Below are 25,368 nucleotides of genomic sequence, written 5' to 3'. Positions count from 1 at the left end.
ATTTTCATTTCCTCAAGTCATCGTATGTTATAATGACTTAACAAAATGACTTGTGTAATATTGTCACATGTGTATCAACTCATGATAGTATTGTATTGGCTCACCTTTCACATACATTTGTTAGATGGATTTTTTAAAAAAGAAGGTGAGGAAAGGGGAGTTGGCACCTCCAAAATGTTGAAAATTACAATGGAAAAGATAGCACATTACAAAGTTCAGCACTTAATTTCACAATTTTCAGACTCTGGGCCCTTATTTCAAAATCCTGGATCTGCCACTGACATCTTTCCACTATCATAGGTAAAAGTCTGTGATACAGCTTCTCATGTGTTTCACATGTGATGCCTGTATTAAGACCTTAACTTAAAGCTCTGTCTACACTATCAAAATAGTTTGACACAAAAGTGTAATGTGCCCAACTAATGTAGTAATATGATCATGTCCATTATATGGGCACATCGAGGTAGAAAAAGTCCAAACACTACCAGCTTGGATGGAAGGTATAAACTGTTATAACCTAGGCCTACATTTTTTTTATCATTTATGTATAATTCCAAAAAATAAAGGTATGTGGTCACATTAAACATGGATGAAAAGTAACATAAAATGACATCATGAAGTCATTATCTGCCATATACTTGGAAAATGGTAAACAGCAAAACAACCGGTTTAAAAACATTTCCTTTTGTTGTTAAATTCCAAAAAAAATTGCTAATGGTACTAGATGACTAAATAGAACAGTGTTGGTCATGTGTCGCTCTTTTATGGATTTATACCATTGTTAAAATGTTGATATGTGTACATGGTTGTAGAAAACGTGACTATGCTATAAATATAAAAAAAACTTGACCACATCTAGGATGTACACAACAAAGAGCAGGATTATTATAAATAGCAGAACAAACAAACAAAACCTCAAATATGTAAAGCACATACATGGATAAAAAGCAGACTGGGGAACAGGAACAAAGAACAAAGTTGAAAGATATTTGCCATTGGTTTGATTGTGGCCAGATAGTATTAATAGTATTTTTATTGAAGTGCAATTGTATGTAGTTCAATTCAGGAATGAAATAAAACATTAAATGTGATTCATATTGTCTTCTATTTGTTAAGCTCTGTCTACATTATAAAAAATGTTATGTCATATCACTACCATATTTAAGCATATCACTACCATATTTGGGAAAATCACACTTTTTTTTTGTCAAACTCATAATTTCGACTAAGAAATATAACAAACTAAAAAATAGAAAAACATATTTCTTCAGTTGTTAATTAAAAACTTTGGAACCTTAATATTTTCCAGAATTCATCACAGTTTTTATTTATTTATTCGACCGCAACAGTAACATACAATATAAAATGAAAAATAAAACCCAACATGAGCCAACTACCCTTTTACTAGAACAACTTTAAACCACTAACTGTAGTGGGCCGTAGAGCCTTGCGCTTTCACTTTGAAGCGCAAATTAAAGCAAACATGAGCCAACTACCCCTCTGGTACTAGAACAACTTTAAACCACTAACTGTAGTGGGCCGTAGAGCCTTGCGCTTTCACTTTGAAGCGCAAATTAAAGCAAACATGAGCCAACTACCCCTCTGGTACTAGAACAACTTTAAACCACTAACTGTAGTGGGCCGTAGAGCCTTGCGCTTTCACTTTGAAGCATTGCTTCAGTAGTTACCCTTAGTCTTAAATTTGAATTTCGTGGTTATGATAAAAATCTATTGTCTTACGCAGGAAATAACGTATAATTCACAGAACAAAAGTGTTCAACCGGAACAAATGACCATTCTACTCCTGACCTAAATCACTAAAACTGTTTCCGGATTTTCAACAACTTCTTAGACTCGTAAAATTGTCTTAAAATCTCTGCATTCAACGTATTGTTCTAAGTTTAACCTTGTGGGCTAAATGGTTTATGCTTAATTTCTCAATCTACAATGCAACCAGGCTAAACCTAGTAAACTTGATTAAATCCATTCACATGTTAAAATTTAACTGTTTCATTTCTTTTTACTCAAATGCGTTCATCTGATATCAAATTTTAACGGCAGAAATTAAAAATCAAATATTATAATCGCTTGTAAATGGTTCTAATACGACTATTTCCAGGTAATTGAATTGGAATGGCACTTACATAACAGCAAAAATCTACCTGACTGAAGAAACTGAAAATGATAAACGCACAGTTAGAGAACTAGAAAAATGTATTTAGCGCGCGTTAACACATAACAAGACATAGTTGTTGAAGTACATCACCATGGAGATAAACAACATTAACACCTTTTGTGGACATAACACTTTCTACTTTATCATATGTTACTTAAATTCAATGACAGTTAATATTGGATAAGTGCATATGAGATACATACTTAATAATAAGGAGAAGTCATGATAAGTAGATGTATTTGTGTTGGGTGTAGCCATATTTTTCAGATGTTGCATATACAATTTCAACATTTGCAATTACAAGGGATCTGGAAATGAAGAGAAACGCCTAAAGCTCTGTCTACAATATCAAACTAGTTTGACAAAAAAAGTGTGATGTGCTCAAATAATATGGTAGTGATATGACATCACAATATCCATATATGGGCACATCAAATTTTTTTTTGTCACAAAGTTTAATAGTGTAGACAGAGTTTAAAAGATAGAGCATCCACTGGATTTAGGTACTTTTAATTTACATTACATAATTACCTTTTAAAATAGACAAGGTAATAATAACAAAGCTTAATGTTATAAAATATTTATTACAGAATAATAATAATATTTAATATGTTAAAATAATCAAATGTTAACCAGTTAGATCACTGGGTTTACCAAAAAGTATGGAAAACAATTGTTAACTTTCTGCGGCTCAGGTTACAAGTTGAAAACAATGATCTATTATTAAAACAAGTTTTTAATTATTACAAATATGTAATTTAATAATCATTTACTACACGCAATTCTAACATTAATTGTCCAATAACAATCAAGCAATAACTTAATTACCAAATATATATAATGCAATTTTAACAAAACTGAAATATAGATATGTATCAATCTCGTTTCTCTTTAAGATTTTAAGAATTTTGGAAAAACCAACTTTCTAGAAAACCATTGTGGGTCATTTATAGCTGCTGCAAGTGGCGAATTCAGGACTGTTAAGTTGTGGAGGTCAAGAGCCTACAAATTGTAAAAATGAAGATGAATGTACAATCTTTTGAATTGCAAATTTGATGCCCCCAACATCCCTTTCTAGATACACCAATGAATTTTGTGGTGTGGTTTGCTGCTTTCATCATAATTATGTTTTATCACGTTTTTCCCTAAATTTAGTTCAAATCATAATTTTGCATAGTTTCATATGTCTTTATCCCTTTATTTGGAGTTGCCTTTGTTTTTTATCTGAAATTATTCAGTGGATCTTATATACAAACAACATATTGATGCAATGAAAATGTAATGCCCTATCTACAATAGCAACTTTATGTTACAAAAAAATATGCTGTGCCCATGATATATGGACACGGTGATGTCATATCAGTATCATATTTGGGAATATCACTACCATATTTGGGCACATCACACTTTTTTTTGGTCAACTAATTTGATAGTGTAGAAGAGATTAAGTCATAGAACACAACATGGACCTGGTTTCCAATAAATAAAACCAGGAAGTTTTGGTATCAACTCTGACAATGTACGGCATCATATCAAAACATTTATTCAAAAGAATGAAACTAGAGGGAATTTCCCTGAATCTAATACAATAACAAAGCTCTCCCAGGGTATCAAAAACATAGTAAATGAGCCTCGCGTGCAGAGTGCAGAAATTAATCAATATAGTAATCCAGTTTCCCCATTGTTTCTCTTTCAATCAATTTATCAATTTTTAAAAATATAAAATGTTTAATGACAATTTCTTGGAATCACAATATAAGAGCTTTTTTAAGCATCATTGTAATTTTTCTATCACTTTCAATTATTTTGTACACGACTTATAATAATAACAACAACAAATTTACTGCAGCATTTACGCTTTAATCCGAGTTTGAATCTTTTGTATTTTATATTACTCTGCTCAAACATTTCAGTTTCAAAACTTGTTTGCAACCTCGTTTGCAAACTTTCGATGGATATTAATCATATTCAATTACCGTAATAATACATTAATCATAACATTTCTCCTCATCAATAAATCTTCTACTAAAAAATTTAAGCTAAAATCCATACAATACAACTTAAAGTTATACAATTATTATTGTGAAGAATACAAGAATGGGATTTCATAAAATTTCCCAGAAAAATTGTTGACATGCTTCAACTTATGTTACAGACAAAGAAACCCCAAAAAACTTGTAACAAAATACGCAAACACAACTTCCTCAAAATGTTGGCTCAAATACCCCTTATTATGGGATTTTAATTAATTATATTTGACCCATAAAAAAATGAAAAGAACTTCCTTGACTGCTAAAATGAATGCAACAAGACTATTAATATATCAGGAAATAAATGTGAAATTTGCATTGTGAATTTTTAATACAGTACAAAAACAAACCTCTATTAGAGGGCATATGGAGGAACAAAGTGTCCCCTTAATAGGGGTATCCTTGAACAGGGGATACTTTTAGGACCCAACCCAAAATGTGTCCCCTTAATAGGGATATCCTTGAACAGGGGATACTTTTAGGACCCAACCCAAAATGTGTCCCCTTAATAGGGATATCCTTGAACAGGGGATACTTTTAGGACCCAACCCAAAATATGTCCCCTTAATAGGGGTATCCTTGAACAGGGGATACTTTTAGGACCCAACCCAAAATGTGTCCCCTTAATAGGGGTATCCTTGAACAGGGGATACTTTTAGGACCCAACCCAAAATGTGTCCCCTTAATAGGGGTATCCTTGAACAGGGGATACTTTTAGGACCCAACCCAAAATGTGTCCCCTTAATAGGGATATCCTTGAACAGGGGATACTTTTAGGACCCAACCTAAAATGTGTCCCCTTAATAGGGATATCCTTGAACAGGGGATACTTTTAGGACCCAACCCAAAATGTGTCCCCTTAATAGGGATATCCTTGAACAGGGGATACTTTTAGGACCCAACCCAAAATGTGTCCCCTTAATAGGGGTATCCTTGAACAGGGGATACTTTTAGGACCCAACCTAAAATGTGTCCCCTTAATAGGGGTATCCTTGAACAGGGGATACTTTTAGGACCCAACCCAAAATGTGTCCCCTTAATAGGGGTATCCTTGAACAGGGGATACTTTTAGGACCCAACCCAAAATGTGTCCCCTTAATAGGGGTATCCTTGAACAGGGGACACTTTTAGGACCCAACCCAAAATGTGTTCCCTTAATAGGGATATCCTTGAACAGGGGATACTTTTAGGACCCAACCCAAAATATGTCCCCTTAATAGGGGTATCCTTGAACAGGGGATACTTTTAGGACCCAACCCAAAATGTGTCCCCTTAATAGGGGTATCCTTGAACAGGGGACACTTTTAGGACCCAACCCAAAATGTGTTCCCTTAATAGGGATATCCTTGAACAGGGGATACTTTTAGGACCCAACCCAAAATATGTCCCCTTAATAGGGGTATCCTTGAACAGGGGATACTTTTAGGACCCAACCTAAAATGTGTCCCCTTAATAGGGGTATCCTTGAACAGGGGATACTTTTAGGACCCAACCCAAAATGTGTCCCCTTAATAGGGGTATCCTTGAACAGGGGATACTTTTAGGACCCAACCCAAAATGTGTCCCCTTAATAGGGGTATCCTTGAACAGGGGATACTTTTAAGACCCAACCCAAAATGTGTCCCCTTAATAGGGGTATCCTTGAACAGGGGATACTTTTAGGACCCAACCCAAAATGTGTCCCCTTAATAGGGGTATCCTTGAACAGGGGACACTTTTAGGACCCAACCCAAAATGTGTTCCCTTAATAGGGATATCCTTGAACAGGGGATACTTTTAGGACCCAACCTAAAATGTGTCCCCTTAATAGGGGTATCCTTGAACAGGGGATACTTTTAGGACCCAACCCAAAATGTGTCCCCTTAATAGGGGTATCCTTGAACAGGGGATACTTTTAGGACCCAACCCAAAATGTGTCCCCTTAATAGGGGTATCCTTGAACAGGGGATACTTTTAGGACCCAACCCAAAATGTGTCCCCTTAATAGGGGTATCCTTGAACAGGGGACACTTTTAGGACCCAACCCAAAATGTGTTCCCTTAATAGGGATATCCTTGAACAGGGGATACTTTTAGGACCCAACCTAAAATGTGTCCCCTTAATAGGGGTATCCTTGAACAGGGGATACTTTTAGGACCCAACCCAAAATGTGTCCCCTTAATAGGGGTATCCTTGAACAGGGGACACTTTTAGGACCCAACCCAAAATATGTCCCCTTAATAGGGGTATCCTTGAACAGGGGACACTTTTAGGACCCAACCCAAAATGTGTCCCCTTAATAGGGATTATTGGCTGTGTGTTTAAAACATTTATTGTTCATACTCTGTGTCCTCTGAATAAGGAATACTGAACAATGAATAGCATTTGTTAGGTTTAGGCTAAAATACAAATTTAAATACACTTTTTCTTTGAAGTAATTTAAAAATTGAATCTATTTATTGTGAAAATATCATAGGCCTACATTGTTATATTAAAATAACAAAATAAAATTCCCGGTAAAAATATCAATTAAATAGAATTTTCAGAATTCAAAATAGAATTTTAAGAATTCAAAATACAAACATACAAAGACAATAAAAAGACAAAAAACACTTTTTATTAGAAAGAATTAACATCTTTCTTTGACATTGAATTGAAAAGATATAAATAGAATTTACAGGTAATCAAAAGTAAAAATATGAATAGTTAAAGCTTCAATCAAAATGGTTCAAAACTATTTATAACATTATATTTATAAATAGATAGTTTCACTTATAATTTTGCTTTCAAATCTTAAAGAGAACTTTAATATGAAAATCAACATTTGTTCTTTATTTATTTATATTTTATTATAATTCCATGGTAAATCAAAAACACTAAAAAAGTTACAGAAATGTCTTTTTATTTATCTAATATTGATGATTCTAAATTCTAAAATAAAATGCATTTCTCATCTTATCACAGCAATTGGGACCGATTATAATTCAGAAAGTAACACACTTCATTACTATTAATTATTATAAACTTATGAAATTCATTAATAATAGTAAATTAGTATAAAATGCTTTAAAAAATGCTTTGAATTCTGAAACTTCACCTTAAATCTATCACTATAATATACTATGGATACCATTTCATATTATTGATTGATCAGATCAATTTAGGTCAATACACTTTTAATTACATAAGTCATAAAATATTTCTATTTAAATGCTTAAAAAAAATATAATTCTACAAATTCTATGTTGAGTCCAGTACTATGCTAAGAAACAAGACATTCTTTTTATTTTGACGACAGAAACAACTAAGTCTATTGTTGTCTACTGTATTTTTTTTACCAGACGTAACACTATCAAGGGCCTTATTCTTTTCATTCAATTTCATCCTTATTAAATCCATAACGTCCTGTTCTTTTCTTTCTAACTAGACTTTTGAGACATTTGAATTGTTGTCATGGTAATTTGTTGTAAGAATATCAAAACAGTGTCTATTGCTGAAATTCCAAAGATATCTGTATAATTCATTTCTTGATTATGAAAAGATGCTCTAAGTATAATGATCAGGATGAGGCATGCTAAAATGATCTATATCTTTGAATATTGATTATGGTAGTCCATTATCAAGTATTTCCTATAAACATGGGTTATCGAAATGACCAAACCTAAGATGGGTTTCTTTTCTAGAAAAAAAAAATGCCAGTAGGCAGACAGAGCAACCAACCAAGCTGCAAGCACCCCCAAAGAACACTTAATCCCTACAATAAATGATGATGACAATTTACCCGATTCTAGTCGTGTTCAGACCATTAGAGTTAAGTTTGCATAGAACAGAGTTCACACATCAAAGTTACTTCTGATCGTTATAAAACGCAGAGCTATGTTTGATATCATTTTAACTGACAAATTTGTAAAGTTTACAAGTGATAAAAATGCATTCCAACTGGACTACAGTATGTTGAATGTGATGTATCCTTTGCATTTGAAATCAGAACATAAATATTCCTCTGATAGAGAAAGGAGCGTGTAAACAGCTTCTTTGTACGATTTGTTCCTTTGTTTTGATGTGAAACTTCTCGTCCACACAGGTTAAACAAAAAGCAAACAAACAAACAATATAATCATTGTCTGAGCAATTTAAATACAACAAAACAAACTAGTCAGACTCAGAGTAGGCCTGAATAAAAGTACACATTGAAAATGCCTATCATATCAAATCAGTGAGAGTGAAATGGGCAAAATAATAATACAAGATTCTCTTCTGAAAGAAAAAAAAGAAGTAGGGCATTGAAAAAAATCACAATACCAAACAACAATTGTTAATAAGGCTTTTGTCTTTGTAAAATAACAAACATTTAAGAGTCTAGACTGCAAGTGCAAATACCAGACTGATCACACAAATCCAAACAATAGGCTATGAAAGGTTATGACAAATAAACAAAACAATAAAATCATAAATAAAAAGATAGAAAATAAGGTCCTGTATGTATTGAGGATGAAAGAATAGACTTAAAACTTGAAGCCTTGATGCCATCCTTGATATTAAAAAAAACAAACAAAAAGAGACCTGATCTTAAAAACTGTTTTGAAATCCTCAATTAATTTCGGCTTTAATTGTCAAAACTGTTTATAGAGTAATTTTTAACTGGAGTAGAATCGCGATCTCAATATACGGAGATATAATGTGTAAGACGAAGAAAGAAAAAATTGTGAGTAAAAAAGTCTTTGCAATAGAGATTTGAACATAGACTTTTCCGATTAATATGCAGGTGCCTTACCATTATACTACCGAGGCTTGATATATTAAAATCTGATTGGATATCACCTCTTTCTTTCCTCCCTTAATGTGGTACAGGTGATTCTTAAATATAATTATTATCAAGGCATCCTACTGTAAATTCTTCAAAATGAAAAAAAAAAACTGTTCAGTGTATTTCAACATAGGATTAGGAAAAATGAAACTGATGATTGTTTTTTTATGTAAATACCTATATTCCAACCAAAAAATAGACTATGTATTTTAATTATTTGAAGAAGCTCTAGGGACCAATATTTACAATTAGCAATTGATAAAAACGTGGCCTTCACAATTCCATACACATGTCTCAACAATCACATGTTGCCATGGACACTATAATCATATTCTCATTTATAAGGTCTGGCCACTAAGCAACTATAGTAAACAATCCAGTAAATACTACGGCATCTGTAATAAGTGCAATTCACTGTGCGAGACTGCTTTTACAAAATGTTGTAGTAGTAATTATTATTTTTCAGAATTACGTCTAGTTGATTTTACAATATAATATTGAATTTTAAACATATTATTCAATATGAAAAGCTTTAGATATCCAAGTATACTTATTATGATGAAAATTATAATTTTTTTTGTTGTTAATTTATTTTTATTCAAACTTACTTAATGGTTTAGTGAAAATGGATTGTTTCCTTAAAAAATGTATATCTATTTCCAATTTAAATTTAATAAATTGTAATACTGTATTAATTATTATACTAAACAACTATAAAATATAATAATAATAATAACTAATAATATATTATTTGTTTTTTGCTTTTTTAGCATTATTTATTGCAAAATCTAAATAAAACACTACAAAAATTTACAATTATTTTTGATGATTTTAAAAAGCATAAAAAATGTTATTAAAATTAAACTATAAACAATATTATTATGCTGATTTAGGTTCATGTTATATTAATTAGTACATATAAAATAAAGTACAAATTAATGATAATTTTAATTAAGTTATCTACTTAAAATATTCAAATTAAAACTCAAAATTGATACCGGCTGCGTATCAATTAATTTCAAACAATAATGACTATTGTAATGGATAATCAATCTGGAAAAAAACACACAGAATCGGTGAAAAACAATAGAAAAACTATATAATTAATTTATTTCTGACCTTGCTGCTTAAATTAGGCTACTGTATATTAATTAAATTTCAGCGCTTCTAACGAGGTGTCGCTATGAGAAACTAGGGCACAATAAATTCCCAAGCCAATCAGGTGAAAACAAAACAAAAAGACCTCTCGATGGCAATATTTACAATGTATGACAGAGCTGTTCGCGTGCCTAGAGACAATAGACCTATTATAACAACAAAAGGCCTAACAGAAACTGGGAGTCATACCGACTATGTATGTATTGTTGTCAATTTCCATTGATGCCAGTTGAAGGCTCAGTGACAGAATAAAATCAATAACGGTTTAAAAGGAACGCTACATGAATCAGTCACAAAACATCTTTTTTTAATAACTATTTTTTATTTTGACAGACACACAAAAGATAAATTATTTTGTGGATGCTATTTTACAAATTAATCAAATCTACATCATTTTAAAACGCTAAAGATGAGGTATTACACATACCGTAGTGTGAGGCATGTACATTGAAACGAATGTTCATTAATATAATAAGTGGTATATCCAGGTCAGCAAGGGTTGGGGCAGGGCTTGTAATGCAAGGGTAAACTATTTTACTCAAAAGCATCAATCCATAAATATAAAATAAATAAATATACAAACACTAGTACTGGTCTGGGAGACCACAGTGGTACTTGTAATAACATGATCATTCGTAGATCCAGGGCTTAGAAAAAGGGCAGGTGCAAAGATGCAAAGGAAAAAGCCTACCATCATTTTGGTACAGTACTTCAAATGGAAGACATTTATAATTTAGCACCTTATCAGTGAATCAATACACTAAATATTATACAACATTGAGTTAAGTACGAAAATAAGAAGAAAATGTGGGACCCATCAACTAAGAAGAAATGTTTGGGGTTAATGTCATCAAAAGTAAATTAAGTCTAAACAAACAAACTGAATGTAATTCACTAGTATTTGCCAACATATTCTGGACTATAAAATGATTAGTCTAAAAGAAAACTTTACCAGTTTCAGCTGTCACAAACTGAAATATCACGATTAACTGCAATTATTGGCAATCAAAAATTAAATGACAAATTGTTATTATCCCCAAATACAAAGAAACTGATCAATGAATAGATTAAGGATGGCTAAACCTTACAAGTGTGAACAAGATTTAAGACAATTCTTCATCACAGATGGTGTTTTTTTACTTTGTTTTTAAATTTAACTTAAAAGGTAATTTTCTCAGTTTACTGAAAAGCTGGTACTTAAGTCATTAGGATTCTATAGGTTGCAGATGGGTTGAAGAGTTTGTTTGTGTGTTGTTGTTATAGAAAAAAGTCTTTACTTTGTTTAGAGCATACTTAAAATAAAGGTTTATTACAATTGAGTTCAGCGGGCAGAGTACTTGATGCATCTGATGTTGTGTAGAAGTGTTTATGTGGATAAAATCCTATTAAATTGACTAGAGTGGGTTACCCACACTACAACTACAGAATCGTTTGGCATTTCAAGATGGTTTAATAGTGATTAGGTATGGAGAAGAGACAGCAAGAGCACAAGACGAACTTGAAAACACTGAATTTCATCGTCTTCCACACTAGAATAAAATCGCATCTCAATATTTAGTTTTTACGAAGCTCCATGCGGGTATGCACCCATCTTTTACGCATGAAAATTCGCTAGTGCTGTACACGTGGTCTGACACGAACCAGAAGGGAAACGAAGAATGTGTGAAAGATGCTTTAGTTAACATATTGTTTAACATATGGGGAAAACCAAATTTTAACAAACAAATATTTTAACTCTATGGCCAACACCTATTCAAAGAAACTCCTATTGATGAAAATGGAAATAAAGACAATATTATAAACTTCAATAAAATGATCGAACCAAGATTAATTTAAAATAATTACAATAATCAAAGCAAAGATTGCAAGATTCACAACGTTTCCAATAAATATATTTTTTTATGCCCAACTTTTGGAAAATCGCAATACCACTTTTGTAACATTGCTGCCAAGATAAAAACTACAGTTACTATAAGCAGCACAAACAACGGTAATTAAAAATAAGGTTGGATTATTATCTAATATTCATAAAAAATCCTGAATTAAAAGCTTATTCATGCCCTTCAACAAATCACAGGACACAATCACAAGACCAATATGGTATAGAAAAAAACCCAAATCTCTGCCAAGATAAAACACTAGAATTTTACTACCAAGATAGATGCTGGTAGACTGGTTGTATCTGGTGCATCTTGTGGTTCGGTTTCATCTGGTACTATCGAGGGTAACACATGCTCTTTAACGTTTATTATGTCACCATCCAATCACAAGACAATGAATTGGCATAAACAACAAATTTAAGAAAATATATAAATAATATAAAGATACAGTTTTGCTGAGTAATGATAATTATTGCAACACAGTTAATTTTTTGATTCAATGTCAAAGAATTTAATTACTTGAATATTCCAGAATTCAAAATTCTTTTTGGTGGCATTTGTAAGGTTTATGCAATTATTATACAATTTTTGGAAGTCCACATTTAGCCACTGCTACATCCCTCATAATCAGGTACCAATATCCACTCCCCAAAAACAAAACCCCAAATAATTTAAAAGGTCAGCCTTCATGTCAAGTCATGAACTAGCATCTTCAGACACTAGTAACATGCCACAAATACAACACCTCTCATACATTACTTCACAAATCCACACAAACAAGCACCTACTAGAATAAGCCCAAAAGAATTAGATAGATAAGCTCTGATGTCATGAAATAACATTAGGAAACAACCTCACATTCCCCACAATGCAACCTCCTCACACACCACGCCTATCCTCCTCCGCCTCCTCTCTTCAGACCAACAACAATTCCGCTAAAACAAAACCTCAAACAATTAAACGGTCAGCTTGACACACACTACTAACATTACATGCCGCTTTGTGACTACAAAAAAATAACAATATAGGAAACCCTATGCGTTTGTCATTAGTAAAACTAGATTTTAACAATGATATTGATGACTGACAAGTCACGCATTACAGTCAAGACTTGCGTCACACGCCTGTAAACGTCATCACAACTCATTTAATTCTCATCACCTTATCCAAAAGTCATTTCAAAGGGGAATTGGGTTTCTTCTGTTATAAACTAGAAGACAAGTGTAACATATTGTAGGATTTATTGCAAAATTTCTGTACATTTGTTGTCATTGTTTATACTTATGTTCGGCGACTGATAAACAGACACACAGTATACATTACATGAATTAAGTTATTCAAATTGTGCAGTCGATAGAATTTGGAATTTTTATCGGAATTTCCGAATTACTAACACTAAGTTTGAAAAGCTTTTTTGATATCTGTAGCTAAGCAGTATTTGTAGAGGAATACAGGTTTCTCCAGTGTCAAATAAAGTAACACAGTAGAGATCCTATTAAAGGCAGGGATTTCTAATAACAACTCCCTGTTAAAAGGACACCTTCAGGACCAACAAAGTGTCCCCTTAATAAGGGTGTTTCATGAATGAATAAAGTTCTTATATCTAAATTCTATTTGAAGGTTCTTCTAAAACAAATTTGAATATGTTCAACAATAAAAATATTTTCTTTATTTAAAAACAAGAAAGTGTCAGGAAAACAGCCGTATTTTGCAGCCAAACCTTTCTAGAATTCATCTCAATCTCCTATTAATTGTAAAGGTGCTCTTTAATGAGTATGATGCATTGACATTACGTAGGCTTTGCGTCAATATTTGTCATCAGAAAAAGAAAAAAAATCCTAATTGCACATTGTAAAATCAGGCATAAAAGATTGTGCAATAATAGGTATTAGTCTAGTAATTTGTTTGTAAGGATTTAAGAGTTTTTAATCATGATCCAAATAGCTTTTTGTACCTTTAGGGTTAACGAGAGTATAACTGGTGGACATTATTTAAATGATTAAGAAAGTACACACACTTTTTACTAGCTGCCAGCAAAGGTTGACAGTGCAATCATAATACTTTGTACAATGACGTATCTAAACGAAATACCTCACTAATTACAATATACGTCATGTCACATAATTCTTCATAGATACAATATATTTTAATGAATACGAAGTCTAAATACGGTAGTATGCAATTACTTAAATAAGGATCCAGCTAAAACTGATAAAAATAATTGAAAAATGTGTATGGAAAATGTATAACTGAAGAATACATTTAGCCATTTCAAGGTCCAACAATGTAGTAGTGATATATGCGTAAATGGGTGAGGCAGCTGACACAGTCGAAGATATAGGATTTTAAAGTAGGGGCCTCTTGCTCAAGTACCAACTTAACCGAACGATTGGGAGGGTGATGCTAGGTTGGCTCCTTTTACACATGCCTATGTAGGCTACTAACTACAACCTTATTATGAAGTTAAAAGTACCAAGCTAAAATCTATTTAAACACATAATGAACCCCTCCGCTTAACTCAATATCCTACGTACTTTGTTCAAAACTCGAATACTCTAAAACTGTGTGTGAATATAAGCTTGGGTGACATACAAAAATATAATTATTCTTACTAATTAATATGTGCTCTATTAAACAAACACAGCTTGTGATTGGTTTTTACCAATAAGCACAGACGCTATAACTAACGAAGACCCTGATTGGTTGTTACAGATTTCGTGAACTATTCAACTCTTAAACACGTGGCCGTGTAATTGGTTGACTTATACCATCTGTATTGTTACAGACGTTAGTGAAAACATGTGAACTGGTAAAGTTTCTACTAATAATAAAACAATGTTTGTTTTTGTACTCTAATTAAAACATTAAATAAATACAGTAGATATTTCTGGAAAAAAAACTGGAATATTAGTTGGATTACCACCTACGAAAGAGCTTAATGAAGAGCATGAATTTAGAAGGAGAGGAAAGAGATGGAAAGGGAGAATAGAGGGGAAAGGGAGACGGGCAAGTAATAAAAGAGAAGGGAGAGAAGAATAAAATACAGAGATGAGAGAAAAGAGAGGAGCAGGGAGAAGAGAGGAACAAGGAGAAGAAGAGGAGAGGGCAAGAGAAAAGAGAGAAACAAGAAGAGGGGAGGGGAGGGCAGGAGAAAAAAGAGGAACAGGAGAGAAGAAAGGGACAAGAAGAAGGAGGAAAGGAAAAAAGAGGAGAAGAGAAGTGTAGGGGAAAGAGCAAAAAAGAAAAGAGAGGAATGAGAGAAAAGAGGCAGGACAAAAAGAGAGGAGCAGAGGAACAGGGTAGAAGTGGCAAGAAGAGAGGGCAAGAAGAGAGGGCAAGAAGAGAGGGCAAGAAGAGAGGGCAAGAAGAGAGGGTCATAAGAGTGTGATTTAATAATTGAACAAGGGTACACTACATTTAAGTACTTCTGACAAAGAGCATCAGTATAGTGACACCAAATTAATTGAACTTTGAATCAGACATTTTTCAAAAAAGTAGTTTGAATTTATATGTAATTAGGATATTACAACACTTGTCTCATAATACAATCGTGATATTGTAATTAATAAGCCTTAAGTTAAATAGGTTATTGTACCTAATTAATTACTAAATTACCAATAGAGTCTTTGGTATCAACTAAGCAAATTAAAAAGCTCAGAAGGGGGAGGTGACCCACAGAGTCGGTGAGATTATAAAGCAATTTAAAGTCACGAAAAGTGGCACCACTTACCGAGTGAGAACTTGGCTTGAACTTCAGTAACAGCCAACACTGTATGACAAATTAGTTCACCCGCAATGGTGTTCAACGATTAACCTATTTAGAAAACAAATTATCAAATATAACTTTTAAATAAACAATTAGTAACATTGTAAAAATCGCACCCGATTCTCTGTACTGTATCTCTACATATGGCATTATTTTTCTAGTATCATAGGCAAATTCCTTAATACAGTATCATATGTTACATAATGCAATGTGAGGCATGCTCTTTATAAATAAGGTTATTCATAAAACATAAAGGCAAATTACTCAATGAAGATACAAATAACAATAAGCAAAAATCTAAATCAAAATGATAAAGAAAGATTATATTGTTATTTGCTTTAATTATCCATTTTCTTATATTTTGAGCATTTTTAGAACAAAAATAAATATGTTCTTTGAATAGGGCAGTTGGCAGTTCTTAAAACATACATTTTCTCTCGTTTATTTTTCAGGAAATATCGTCTTTATGGAAGTGTTCCCTGAATAGAGGTGTCCCAATAGAAGAGTTTGAAAGTATTAGAAATCTAATGAAATAATAGGAAACAAAGTCAAAAGCGCTATATGTTGAAACAGACATCCTTGGGATATAGTCATTTATACTGACTAGCAATATATAACAGCTAAAGAAACTATATAAACAATAAATTCAATGAGGAGATTAATAACTCATCAAAAAGAAAATGTTGTAACTGCACTCGTAATGTGACAGGCCTGTAAAATGACAATTTACCTGCCACGCTTGTCCGAAATGAAATTGAGTTTTAACGATAACGTGATGACAAGTTTAAGCCTATTTAGTGATGTAAATTATAATAATGTAAAGTAATAAGTACTGCCAATTGATGGGTTTGTCCTTCAGGTGATATTTCTAGTCTAAAGAGCATTTTATTGTGTTTTTATATTTATTTATAGAGAGAAAAGCAATATATGTAATGCATTTTATACTTATATGAATAGAGTAGTAGTATTATTTATGTGTTATAGAGAGAAAAGCCATAATGTATAATGCGTTATATACTATATTTAGTAACATTATTTATGTGTTATAATAGTTAAGAAACATTATTTATGTGTTATAATTAAGGCAATGTGTTATATACTTATATAGTAACATTATTTATGTGTTATAATAGTTAAGAAACATTATTTATGTGTTATAATTAAGGCAATGTGTTATATACTTATATAGTAACATTATTTATGTGTTATAATTAAGGCAATGTGTTATATACTTATATAGTAACATTATTTATGTGTTATAATTAAGGCAATGTGTTATATACTTATATAGTAACATTATTTATGTGTTATAATTAAGGCAATGTGTTATATACTTATATAGTAACATTATTTATGTGTTATAATTAAGGCAATGTGTTATACTTATATAGTAACATTATTTATGTGTTATAATTAAGGCAATGTGTTATATACTTATATAGTAACATTATTTATGTGTTATAATTAAGGCAATGTGTTATATACTTATATAGTAACATTATTTATGTGTTATAATTAAGGCAATGTGTTATATACTTATATAGTAACATTATTTATGTGTTATAATTAAGGCAATGTGTTATATACTTATATAGTAACATTATTTATGTGTTATAATTAAGGCAATGTGTTATATACTTATATAGTAACATTATTTATGTGTTATGTAGCAATAATGTATAATGTGTTTTATACTTATATAGTTAGTAACATTATTTATATGTTGTTATATAGAGAAAAGCACTTATAATATGTGTTTTATACGTATTTGAATACAATTACTACATTATTTGTGTTTTTATAGAGAGAAAAGCAATATAGTTAATTAACATTATTTGTGTACTGTTAGAGAATGTTTTAACACACAATTGTTTCATAATATAGTAGAACCACTTCTTTGGGATAACCCTCCTTTGTTTTGGGGATATGGTACTTTGTTGGGATCTCAAGGTTTTCTTGTAATACTAATAGGTGTGTTACTGTGTGTTGTAATAATTTAAAATTAAGGTGTGTTTTATGGAAAATTACTTTTAACAGTAGATTTTAAAAGACACACTGGTTATACTACTGTAGGAAAAAACTTAATTACATCTCAGACTATATACCTACAGGCAATGTAAACTAAAAATTTAATATACTATTAAAAGTTTAAAATCAAATCTACCGACCACCACTATCATACTGTTAGACCCCAGGCTACACCAGCATTTGTGAATTAATCAGAAATGAAACTTCCTTTAGGGCAGAAAGCTGAGCTTAAACTGTATTAATATTCTATGACAATAATATACAGTATCCTTTCTTAATGAAATTGTTAGACCACCAGTATAGCACTCTACCCCTGGACCCTAGTAGTTGGCAAGGTGGTTCCACCCTAGGAAAGCCCACTTAACTGGCTAAGACTACATCATTTCGCACCTGTTTAAACTTCCTACGACATAGAGAATCTTGTTCTCATAACAGTAATGCACATTTGAGATGCAACAGTATTTATGTGCAGCCTAACATTTGTACGAAACAACATATCTTAGCATGTTTGGGAGAAACAAGACCATCCACAATAAACTTTCTGTGTTCTAGATTTGGAAGAGATTCGCCAATGATTTGAAGCTGTGTTCAAGCCGCATGGTCTGAACTTAGGTCACAGTAAGATCATGAGACACTGGTTACTGAACTACTTAAACACCGTGAAACCATTGTGGACCAATTTAGCAAACAACAGGGTCTCTGTGGGTACCACTTACTCAAGCATTTCATCAAATTAGACCGCCTTCATTTCCTACCTTTGCAAAACCAAGTTCCCAGACATAGGTCCTGCTGTTTACAAAGAATATTTCATTGTGTTCATTACAATTTTTTATGTATTTTCACTACAATATATGACATACCAACAAATTATTAAAACAAACCAAAAGATACCCACATTCCGATACGATGAGTTTGAATTAAGTTAATTGGACAAATTTATTCCCAGATCAAAAAACTGTGGATTACTAGATTTCTAGCACCTACCAATAAGTTCTGCACTGTTTGTAGAAATGTGCTCCACTTGATGGATTCTTATGGATTCAATAGATTTAAGTTTGGAAAGTTAAAATGAACAGAATTATATCAGTTTAATTCAATGATTTAGCCAATCTATCTACTATATCGTCGTGAGGTTTTTTTCGAATGATCGCACAATCAAAACGTACTGGGTATGATCAACTAGCGTTCATGTTCCCAACTAATCATGCATTCATAGAAGTACTGATGAAGATGTCAATCTGTGGCGACTATAGAATGGACATGATTTTCTTCAACCTTTCAATAATAGAAAGTTTTGAATAGTTTGTTAGGATAGAAATGCACGATGTAGAATGTTTATTAAAAATGACTGATGTTTTATATATAAAATACAAATAACTCTGTATGTTACTATATCTTACTTCTTTCACATTGCTTAGGAAAACTTCAAAGTCTACCATATTTGGGCATATATTATCAGTACCATATTTTGGCACATCACACTTTTTAAAAACTAGTTTGATAGTGTAGGCAGAGCTAAAGTCATAATAAAATTAACAATCTCATTTAAAATTGTTATACTTTGGTCTTTGTGGGCATAATTATAATAATGACAAACCAAAATGCAAACTAACCATGACATAGAAAACATGTGTAGTCCATTTCAAAATATCCTGTTTAACAGAACCTTCTCACACAGTTGCTACATTTATACCACAGGGATGTTGAAGAGAAAATAATGTGCCCTCAATCAGTTACCATAAATGCTAGGACTCCCAGGTCTGAATTAGGAATGATTAGCGGAAGTATTTCACAAGAAAGTGTCCCCTGAATAGAGGTTGGCCATAGTCTTAAAACATATTTCTTTTCATTTGATTCACATGAAAGTGTCTCTTTAATAGAAGTGTCTTTTGTATAGGAGTTGACCATAATGTTGAACGTGTTCCCTTAATAGAGGCATCTCCTCAATATACTGTTGACCATAATGTTGAACGTGTTCCCTTAATAGAGGCATCTCCTCAATATACTGTTGACCATAATGTTGAACGTGTTCCCTTAATAGAGGCATCTCCTCAATATAGCAAGGATTCTATTGTATCAATCTATACTTTATACAAAGTATAATTTAGTAACTTTGAAATTAACTATGTGATGTATTTTACATGATTACAAATAAATCTTGCCTATCTTAGCATATTTAATACAGAACAAAGAAGTAAAAAAAAACAACCTGAACTTAAAGTACAATGTACCTGTACATTTAATCCAAACCATTAGTCAGATCAGTTAAAAAATGGAAGAAAAAATTAGTTTGTACTGTGTGAACTACATATTGCTGACCTGTAGTTGAACTAAGTGGTATAACAGGTCTCAGATAAGGCAAGTACTGAGATGTTAAAATGAATTTAACAATCAAATATAAAAACTGTGTTTTTATTCATTCAATCTTATATTCCATAGAAAATAACATAATTACAAAAACAAAAGTATGAGTGACAAGGTACAATATGACACACTCTCATCTCAGAATGGTATTCCACCTGGGAGAGCATCTTTGACTTATTATAATAACACATTATCTACTCATTGAGACTAATACATTTTCACTTGAATTATAAGTCTACATTTTTAGAAATTCATTATTTTGAATTAATAGAGCCTAATAGGTAAATGATCCTTTTTCACGTGGTGATTTCTAAAAACTGAATTACTTTTTTATCAATGGTTCCATGAATCCTAACAATTAATTTCTTGGTATCAACATGATATCATGTGGCTGTAGTGTTATTACCTCAGGTTTGTTTTATAGGAAGTAGTGGCCACATTTAAAGGGAATCCTTGAATAAGGGTGTACCAAAGGAAAGGTTCTTCTGGTGTATGTTTTTTAGAGCCATGTTTTCTCATCAATATTGATATATTTGATAAGGTGTGAAAAGGAAATTGGACTAGAACGCTACACTAACCCCACTTCCACATTGTATCCTATATCATAGATTTATCTGTTTTAATCTGACATTTACTATAATAAATTAGTGGCACTGAATCATGTTTGTATGCTTGCTTACAAGTCCCAGGGTCCTGGGCTCAAATCATATCTTCATCACAGCACCAAGATCTTTCTCATGATCAAAACCTCAATACAAGCCCAATCACAAGATTTCAAGTTTAAGGTATCATAGCCTATTTTGTGATCCAGCTAGAGAAAGATGTGCATAGGAAATAGAAAGACAAACATTCAAGCCATCAACAAAAGGAAATGTCCTATTAATACCGATAATCTATCTTTCTATTCTTTTTATTGGCAATAAAAGAAGAAAGGAACCAACGTCGCCCATCTTTTCCCAGAATAATGCCATAAAAAACCAATTACATTTTAGCCGCCTAGCAATTAATATCTTGGCATAGCAGTATATTGGCGTACGTCTACAACAATTCTATGAAGTCTTACACAACGAAACATAACTTGTAAACAGAAAGATTATTAAAGGTTCAGTGGAAGCACCCTGCTGGATTTTATGAATTCCTAACATTCCATTTGATCTTGTCTAAGAATTCCAGTTTCTATGGTCTTTATGTTCGGTGAATTATACCAAGAAAGTCACGTTTTATTTTCACTTAATGTTTAGTGGTAATGTTTCTTCAAGGAAATGTCCTTTATAAAGGTCACATTGTTTATGATATTATCATAATGACATGACAATATTTGGAAATATGTTTATGTATTTCTCATAAAAACATGTAATGTAAAGTGTTGTAATATTTATCAATGTTAAAATATTATCAGTATGGCATCTGTGAATGTTATCAACATTTACAACAACTAAAACTAATACATGATAGAAATAAATGTATTAGGGTAAAACATAGACTGAAACACACGGTCAAACATATAAGTAAACAAACTGGTAAATGTAAAGGGCCAACATAGTAAGAAAAGAACTTTAAAGGAATAGAAATAGTGGAATGAAACAAATGTTATACAAGGCCAAAACATAAAAAGTAGCATATAATGTGTTTATAATAACTAGATTAAACTGATTCGTAAATGTAAATAGGTATATTAATGTGTGTATGTGTGTATATATTTGTAACGGATGTAATATAAGGTCAAAAGAAATAAAGAAACAAATTGTGAGTACTGATTTAAGATATAATAAAAGAAACAGCTACTTTTTAATACATTCCTTAATATAAAGTAAATTTAAATGATAAATAGTTGTACTTTTACTATAACTTGCAATAAACATAAAATGTACGTTTTTAAAGCATACTTTTACTCCATCGATTTTATGTACATGTATAGATATAGTGCCTTTTTAGCTGTTATATTGCATTTTATTGTTCTTTATTTTTATAAAAATGTATGTATGTTATATAATATATATTTGTAAAAGGAATGAATAAATGTGGGTGACACCCATGAAAGAGAAAAAAAAATAAAAAAAAACCATTTACAATTTTAACTTTTTCATTTTGTAGCATCCCTATTTTGCAACTCATTTCTAAATTCTCAACTCACATTTTCCAACTCTAAATTCACATTTTCAACTCACAACATGCATTTTTAACTTATTCAACAATATTTTATACCTCTATGTATAAACAGAATTACTGTATGTTAATATAAGAATTTAGAAACATAATGGTACCACCCACACAACTTTCTACTGAATACTATTTCATCACTCAGTTCATGATATTATAATTATCTTGACACAAACAGGTATGACTGTACGAAATCTAACACCTTATCGGACAAGTTCATTTTGCACAAAAAATGTTCCAATTTATTAACGTGAGAATTAGAGTTACTGTGTACTGGTGGTCTTATGGTCAGATATGCTGCTGCGATGATTAAGTTCCAGACAAAATTTGAAAAGTTTTACCGCTTTTCTTAGAGTGGTTGGCCTAGATGGTCAATTCTCAGCAGGCGGTGGAGCTAGACATCTCCTGGTAGGACTGTATTCAAAACGTTACCGATACAAGATCTCGCATTACAAAGCAAGGTACATGCTGTTCGCCAGAGCATGATTGTTTGGCTCTCGGTTGGGCGGGAATAACGAGGGCCTTTTGTTCTGCCAAGCGCCTTTAAGCAGATTTAATTAGGTCTTTGATTTCTTTCATTATTTATTGCACACCAGCCGATTAATGAGCTTGCCCTATCACAGTCAGTAACAGCAGAAGTAATTGCTATATAAAAGTGGTTATATAATCAACCTCCTGTCGGCGAAATAATTATAAGACACACACAGGCGCGTGGCTGAGACGTTTTGTAACATAAACTCTTTTGTTTAAATCTAACACTGGCTTAATTAGTGAACAAGTCAATTGTTGCATGATGGCAAACATATTTACATTGTTCGTTATTAAGACAGTTTTTGCAGAGTTCAAAAAAGCAAGTTGACATTTGAAAAATACAATTTGAAAAAATGTGAGCTAAGAGAAAACTTAAGGCGGCAATTGAGATGGGAAAAGAATGTTGGGAGCACTAGCTCTACCAAAACATCTGCACCATGGTATAAAACCAGCACCAAGGTATAAAACCAGCACCAAGGTATAAAACCAGCACCAAGGTACAAAATCTTTATCATGGTATATAATAGTATATTCTTTATGGTCCAAAATCTGTATCTTTGTACAGTTGATAAATTCTTTAAAAAAAAAAAAGTTCCAGTAGTCAATCACATTACAATAAAGTATATTGACTGTTTGTTACTCTGTTTGTAAGATAATAATTATCATTTATGACATGTTTACTTCAAAGAAATGTCACTTATGATGAAATAAAAAGTTCCCATCAACATAATAACAAACAAACAATATCAAAATTGTAAACACAAATTCTATACAACATAATCGCTGATGCTATAAATAAACTTGAACAGATGTTACTAAATACGCCAGACACAAAGTGACAAAGAAGATAGAAATGACCATTCTTCAAAATTCATTTATATTTGGTATACATTTGTTTAATTTTTTAACATAAAATTTCAAATAAATGTTAGGGGTTTAGAAAAAGTGTTGGATGATGTGGGATTAAGAAAAGTGGCCTAATTAAAGTGGACCAAAAAATGATGAAATCTGCTGAAATGGATGCAGGATGGCGGTATAACTATTGCCACATCAATGGCCTTTCACACACATATGCTATATGGCCTAGCCTTGAACTTGGGCTTAGGAAGTAGAGCAAGCTATTGAGTAGTAATTCCAACGAGCCAGTCAAGCATGAAGCATTCTGTCTGTGCATACAGAATGTGAATTTATGCCTATTTAAAATCTGTTTGGGTTTGTTTAAATACAAACGTTATACACTAACATATATCTACCCATAGTCACATTGCCTATTGAAAGTCTGTAGTATAATTATGTAAAAATGTGCAAAAGCAAGGGTTTATATATCAACTTTCCAAAAGCAGAGTTCTTCATTTGCTGTATGTAATTAATTTCACTTCAGTAGTCTTGAAAACACACAACATTTGTTTACACTTTACAAACCCAGACACAGGACTTTTGAGGTTGTGTGAGCTGTTGATTTGACCATAATAGACTTACCCATAATTTCAGCAAATAATATTTTGTGTAGTTCATTCTGTAGAATATATCTCCATTTTCGCTAATTTGGCCAAATTTCCATAGAAATTAATGATGTTCAGAATCCTGTAAATGATGTAATCCACAGAAGAGAGATAGAGGTAGAAGTGAGATATACAGTAGTGGTTAACAAATCATGGTACTCAAAAGACTTTGAATAAATAGATGATGGATTGTAAAGAAACTTTACACATGTATTCAGAATATGTTGGCTTTTTCAAATAACGTTTACCAACCCAATTAAAACACATCTAAGATACGATATTTGGGAGAGTTGCATTTGTAAAAAGAAGTTAATTAAAAATATTAATTTCAAACATTATGCAAACAAGAACATATCTAAATCATAGTAATTACATCAAAAATGATATTCAGAATTTAACTTATAGAACAAAAAAAAACATGTTTAAAACATAAATTTAAGAACGATTTTCAATGACTTGTTTGAATATATTAAAGTTTATTACAAAAAAATGAGAGTAATTAACCCTTGAATTCTGGAAATGAGTAATAAAGCACGCTCAGTCGGAAATGGATTTATCAGCTGCACTGTTTTTTTGAATATTGATTACTCTATGCTAATGAAAAATGTTAATGAACAAAATTGGTTAATTACAGATTGGAATTAAGACTAGCCTCAGTTTATCAGTTGGGAATAAAGACTGCTGATTGTGAGATGGATTACTGATTTAGTTTATACAGAGGTCACAGCCTTATTATGGTAATTCTATGCTTATAATTACTACAAAATAATGCTATTGCTTGTTAACGATCAGAAATATCGCATATGAATAGCGACAGTGTATAGGTTTTTTATAAAGGAAAATATAATATAGTTGTCAGTTTAAGAGACTGACAGACAATGCTACACCAACCACTACTCATTACAGGGTTCTCAAGTAGGACCTACTTTGAAAAGGTCCATAATTGCTTCCGAAATTACATAGAAAACAAAAACAATTATTTTGCAT

General features: G+C 31.9%; 1 protein-coding gene across 2 annotated transcripts in view; it reads right to left on the bottom strand.

Moving 5' to 3' along the window:
• Nucleotides 1-25,368, bottom strand: part of LOC140059576 (N-alpha-acetyltransferase daf-31-like) — a 163,672-nt gene that overhangs the window by 63,752 nt on the left and 74,552 nt on the right. For both annotated transcript variants that reach the window (XM_072105535.1, XM_072105534.1), the window contains one exon: nucleotides 15,761-15,844. The gene's annotated coding sequence lies outside the window, so the exon portion shown is untranslated. The remainder of the gene's footprint in view (nucleotides 1-15,760; nucleotides 15,845-25,368) is intronic.

The sequence above is a fragment of the Antedon mediterranea genome, chromosome 9 (genome assembly GCF_964355755.1).
Source record: "Antedon mediterranea chromosome 9, ecAntMedi1.1, whole genome shotgun sequence".
Lineage (NCBI taxonomy): Eukaryota > Metazoa > Echinodermata > Crinoidea > Comatulida > Antedonidae > Antedon > Antedon mediterranea.
The sequence above is the reverse complement of the archived record's forward strand: the minus strand, read 5'-3'. Positions and strand labels throughout refer to the sequence as shown.